This window comes from Bombina bombina, chromosome 1 (assembly GCF_027579735.1).
Source record: "Bombina bombina isolate aBomBom1 chromosome 1, aBomBom1.pri, whole genome shotgun sequence".
Lineage (NCBI taxonomy): Eukaryota > Metazoa > Chordata > Amphibia > Anura > Bombinatoridae > Bombina > Bombina bombina.
This window is the reverse complement of record NC_069499.1, coordinates 333,637,258-333,643,257: the sequence shown is the minus strand read 5'-3', so window position 1 is coordinate 333,643,257 and position 6,000 is coordinate 333,637,258.

Below are 6,000 nucleotides of genomic sequence, written 5' to 3'. Positions count from 1 at the left end.
CTACTAAGTAAAATCTTTAACAAAAGGATCAAACTAAATATGGAGCAGGCCCTCCTACATTTCCCTATTGAGGGGCTACACAGACAAGCATTAAAATTAGTAGGTATAATATGTACTGCTGTAGGGAAGTGATTGCTAAATTTTGGAAAACATCAGTTCCCCACTATGATGTTATACTAAACAAAATAAAGTACTATTACCAAATGGAGAACATCGCATCGTCTCTGTTAGACAAGAGACAAGAATTTCTAAAAGTTTAGGAGGATTGGATAATCTGGGAAGACTCTGTAAGAATGCAAATGAGAAGGGCCATGGGAGTTAGGGCCTGCTAGGAAGCTGGACTCAATTAATAGAAATTCCTGCGAGTGCTCAATTTATACTTCTCTTCTTCTTTCTCTCTTCTTCTTTCTCTCCTCTTTAAGATAGGTACTCTTCTTATTCTTTCTATCTCCTTTTGTGTCATGAGTCCAATCTGATATAAAGGAAGTCTCCCTTTAATTAAAATTAAGGAAATAGATAAGTCAACCTGTGTTGCCCTCGGATGCAAGCAAGGTATTCTTTAACACTACTTTATATATTGTGTTTCATGTGCTATTATTTTGCATTGTAATGTATTGTGGTGCCTGTATGATTATTAATTTGCTTGTTGAGTTGGAAGACTTTAATAAATAAAAAAAAAATTTCATCTAAAATGGAAAGAATTTGTTATATCCTTCCCCTTGTTTATATGTCCATTTTTTTGCAATCCTATTTGATCTGGCTACCACTCCCATTATCTTTACAAAGGTTCTGGGAGCTCTCCTGTCTGTAATTCAGGCCCAAAAATTGGGAAGCAGTTTACTTGAGTCATCAATCTCTTCATCCTAGAGAAAGATTTCTGCACCCCGAAGTGTTATTACACATAGTAGATCAGCGGGGTCATCTAGAACAACAAACTTCCCAGATATTTTGCAAGACCCAGGGATCCTCAAGGCAGTCAGTGGATGCTCTAGCAGCTCATTGGTCATTTAATCTGGCCTAATTTTTCTGACAATAGTTCTTCTGTCCAGAGTTATATCTTGGATAAAACAGGAACAATAGTCAGTAATTTTGATTGCTTCTGCTTGGCCTCAAAGAACTTGGTATCCCAATCTGATCCTGATATCCAGTTGTCATCCATAGCCTTTTCGTCTAGGACAAAATCTTCACAAGGTCCCTTCTATCATCAAGATGCCAGAAAACCAGTTACCAAGAAAATTGATCACAAGGTTTGGAAAACTTTTGTAGTGTGGTGTGAAAAGAATAACTTCAATTAGCATTCTTTTAAAATTCCTAGGAATCTTCAATTTTTACAAGAGGTTTTGGATAAAGGTTTATTTGCTTTGTCACAAAAATATTGCTGAACTAACTGATATTAAGGATTTTGTCCAGGCTTTAGCTAAAATCCATCCTGAGATTAAACCAATTTGAATTTGGATCTGAAAATGTTACAGGTTCCATCTTTGGACATAAAATTTCTTTCTTGGAAGGTTTTGTTTTTACTAGCATGTTCTTCTGCTAGGAGAGTATCTTAATTGTCAGCTCTTGTGAGCCTCCCTATTTTATTTTTTACCAAGATAAGGCAATTTGGGAACTAAATTTGATTTAGCTGATAATATACATCAAGGTATTGTAGTTCCTTCTTTGTCCTAATCCTCAAAATTCAAAGGAAAGACTTCATAATTTGGTTGTGGTTAGGGCTTTAAAGTTTTACTTACAAGCTACCAAAGACTTTAGTCTGTCTTCTAGTCTTTTCGTTCATTTTTCAAGACCACAGAAAGGGGTAAAGGCCTTAGCTGTTTCTTTAGCTGCTTGGCTTAAATTTTTGATTCACAAGACTTACTTGGAGGTAGGTAAGTCTCCTCGAAAATGCATTACAGTTAATCCTACTAGATCTGTCTCTACTTCTCGAGCTTTCAAAAATGAAGCTTTGGTAGATTTGCAAGGCAGCAACTTGGTCATCCTTACATACTTTTACTAAATTCTATCATGTTGATGTTTTTGCTTCTGCTGAAGCAGCCTTTGGTAGTAAAGTCCTCCAGGCTGCAGTTTATGAGAAAATAAATTATTTCCCTTTTAATTCAATTTTTATCCTGCCCATCATGACTTGTGGGCTCCACAGCTTTGGTATAAGTTCCCATGCGGAACTTATCACCACCTTATATAAGAAAACAAAACTTATGCTTACTTGATAAATACATTTATTTCATAGTGGTGAGAGTCCATGAGCGCCACCCAAATTGGTAGGGATAAGAAAAGACATTTTTGTTGGTGACAGTTTCAATTTTGCATCTCTAATTCCCCTGCTTTGTTTTTTCCTAGATTTTTATTTTTTTGGGAAACTTTGCCTCCTCCTTGTGGCTAGGAAGTGAATCCCATGTGTAATGGATCATGGACTCTAACCACCATGAAATAAATTAATTTATCAGGTAAGCATAATTAAAAAAAAAATCTTACTTCTGACTATTGTGAATGCTGAGGCTCATAAAGTTGATTTATGAATTGTAACACATTAAGAGCATTTAATCATTGTTAAGATGAGATGGAAAGATCACATATTTTCCCTAGAGATTTAGATACAAGTCTGTTATTGTCTTTAACAACAACAAAGTTGAAGAGAAATTCCCAATCAATATGCAATTCACTCGGCTAGATTGCGAGTTTTGCATTATGAGTGGCTTGGTAATAACTTGCAAGTTATTTCCACTGCTCAACTTTAATAGCGCTGCTATTACAGGTTTTCCAAAAACCTGCGTTTGCAGGCAATATGGCAGCGCTGAGCTCCATACCGCACACAAATACTGCTTTGAGCTGGTTTTACGTGCTCGTGCACGATTTCCCCATAGACATCAATGGGGAGAGCCGGCTAAAAAAAAGCCTAACACCTGCAATAACAGAGCATAAAGCTCCGTAACGCAGCCCCATTGATTCCTATAGGGAAAGAAAATCTGCTGCCCATGACATCGCCAATGCCGCCACTATACTAAAGTTATTAACCCCTAAACCTAACCCTAAGTCTAACCCTAACCCTAACACCCCTAACTTTAATATAACTGAAATAAATCTAAATAAAAATTAGGATCATTACCTTAATAATTCCTATTTAAGACTAAATACTTACCTGTACAATAAACCCTAAGCTAGCTACAATATATACACTAATAGTTATATTGTAGCTATCTTAGGTTTCATTTTTATTTCACAGCTAAGTTTGTATTTATTTTAACTAGGTAGTAAATAGTTATTAACTATTTACTAGCTACCTAGTTAAAATAAATACAAATTTACCTGTAAAATAAAACCTAACCTGAGTTACACTAACACCTAACATTACACTAAAATTAAATAAATTACATTAATTAAATAGAATTAACTAAATTACAAAAAAATAAACACTAAATTACACAAAATAAAAAAGAAATGATCAAATATACTAATAAACTAATTACACCTAATCCAATAGCCCTATAAAAATAAAAAAGCCCCCCCAAAATAAAAAAACCCTAGCCTACACTAAACTGCCAATAGCCCTCAAAAGAGCCTTTTGCAGGGCATTGCCCCAAAGAAATCAGCTCTTTTACTTGTAAAAAAATACAAACAACCCCCCAACAGTAAAACCCCCCAAATAAAATCCTATCTAAAAAAACCTAAGCTCTCCATTGCCCTGAAAAGGGCATTTGGATGGGCATTGCCCTTAAAAGGGCATTTAGCTCTTTTACGTTGCCCAAAGTCCCTAATCTAAAAATAAAACCCACCCAATAAACCCTTAAAAAATCTAACACTAACCCTTGAAGATCCACTTACAGTTTTTGAAGACCGGACATCCATCCTCATCCAGCCAGGAGAAGTCTTCATCCAAGCGGCAAGAAGTCTTCCTCTAGACAGGCAGAAGTCTTCATCCAGACGACATCTTCTATCTTCATGGCTCTTGAAGCAAAAAGTTTCCTTTAAATGACGTTCCAAGATGGCGTCCCTTGAATTCCGATTGGCTGATAGAATTCTTTCAGCCAATCGAAATTAAAGGGTAAAAAATCCTATTGGCTGATCCAATCAGCCAATAGGATTGAGTTTGCATTCTATTGGCTGTTTGGAACAGCCAATAGAATGCAAGCTCAATCCTATTGGCTGATTTGATCAGCCAATAGGATTAAAGCTCAATCCTATTGGCTGATTGCATCAGCCAATATAATTTTTTACCCTTTAATTCCGATTGGCTGATATAATTCTATCAGCCAATCAGAATTCAAGGGACACGCACTTGGATGATGTTATTTAAAGGAAACTTCATTCTTCAAGAGCCATTGTAAGAAGAGGATGCTCTGCGCCGGATGTCTTGAAGATGGAGCCGCTCCGTGTCGGAAGGATGAAGATAGAAGATGTCGTCTGGATGAAGACTTTTGCCTGCCTGGGGAACAACTTGTGCCGCCTAGATGAAGACTTCTCTCGGCTTCGTTGAGGACTTCTGCCCGCTTGGATGAAGACTTCTCCCGGCTGTATGAGGATGGATTTCCGGTCTTTAAAAACTGTAAGTGGATCTTCGGGGGTTAGTGTTAGGTTTTTTTTAAATGTTTATTGGGTGGGTTTTATTTTTAGCTTAGGGACTTTGGGGAAAGTAAAAGAGCTAAATTCCCTTTTAAGAGCAATGCCCATTCAAATTCCCTTTTCAGGGCAATGAGTAGCTTAGGTTTTTTAGAAATGATTTTATTTGGGGGGTTTGGTTGTGTGGGTGGTGAGTTTTACTGTTGGGGGGTTGTTTGTATTTTTTTTTTACAGGTAAAAGAGCTGATTTCTTTGGGGCAATGTCCCGCAAAATGCCCTTTTAAGTGCTATTGGCAGTTTAGTGTAGGCTAGGGCTTTTTTATTTTGGGGGACTTTTTTTATTTTGATAGGGCTATTAGATTAGGTGTAATTAGTTTAAATATTTGATAATTTCTTTTTTATTTTGTGTAATTTAGTGTTTTTTCTTTTCAGGGCAATGGGGAGCTTAGGTTTTTTTAGATAGGATTTTATTTGGGGGTTTTGGTTGTGTGGGTGGTGAGTTTTACTGTTGGGGGGTTGTTTGTATTTTTTTACAAGTAAAAGAGCTGATTTCTTTGGGGCAATGCCCCACAAAAGGCTCTTTTGAGGGCTATTGGCAGTTTAGTGTAGGCTAGGGTTTTTTTTATTTTTTTTTGGGGGGGGGCTTTTTTATTTTTATAGGGCTATTGGATTAGGTGTAATTAGTTTATTAGTATATTTGATCATTTCTTTTTAATTTTGTGTAATTTAGTGTTTATTTTGTTGTAATTTAGTTAATTGTATTTAATTAATGTAATTTATTTAATTTTAGTGTAATGTTAGGTGTTAGTGTAACTCAGGTTAGGTTTTATTTTACAGGTACATTTGTATTTATTTTAACTAGGTAGTTAGTAAATAGTATTAACTAGTAAATAGTTAATAGTTATAATACATACAAACTTAGCTGTGAAATAAAAATAAAACCTAGGATAGCTACAATGTAACTATTAGTTATATTGTAGCTAGCTTAGGGTTTATTTTATAAGTAAGTATTTAGTTTTAAATAGGAAATATTTAGGTAATGATAGTAATTTTTATTTAGATTTATCTTAATTATATTAAAGTTAGGTAGGGTTAGGGTTAGACTTAGGGTTAGGGTTAGGTTTAGGGGTTAATATATTTATTTAGTGTTAGTGATGTGGGAAGCCAGAGGTTTAGTGGTTAATAACTTTAGTATAGTGGTGGTGGCGACATTGGGGGCGGCAGATTAGGGGTTAAGTGTAGGTAGGTGGTGGCGACTTTGGGTGCGGCAGATTAGGGGTTAATAAATTTATGTAGGTGGCGGCGAGATTGTGGGCAGCAGATTAGGGTTAATAATATTTAACTAGTGTTTGCGATGCGGGAATGTGGCGGTTTAGGGGTTAATATGTTTATTATAGTGGTGATGGTGTCCCGAGCAGCAGATTAGGGGTTAATAATTTTATT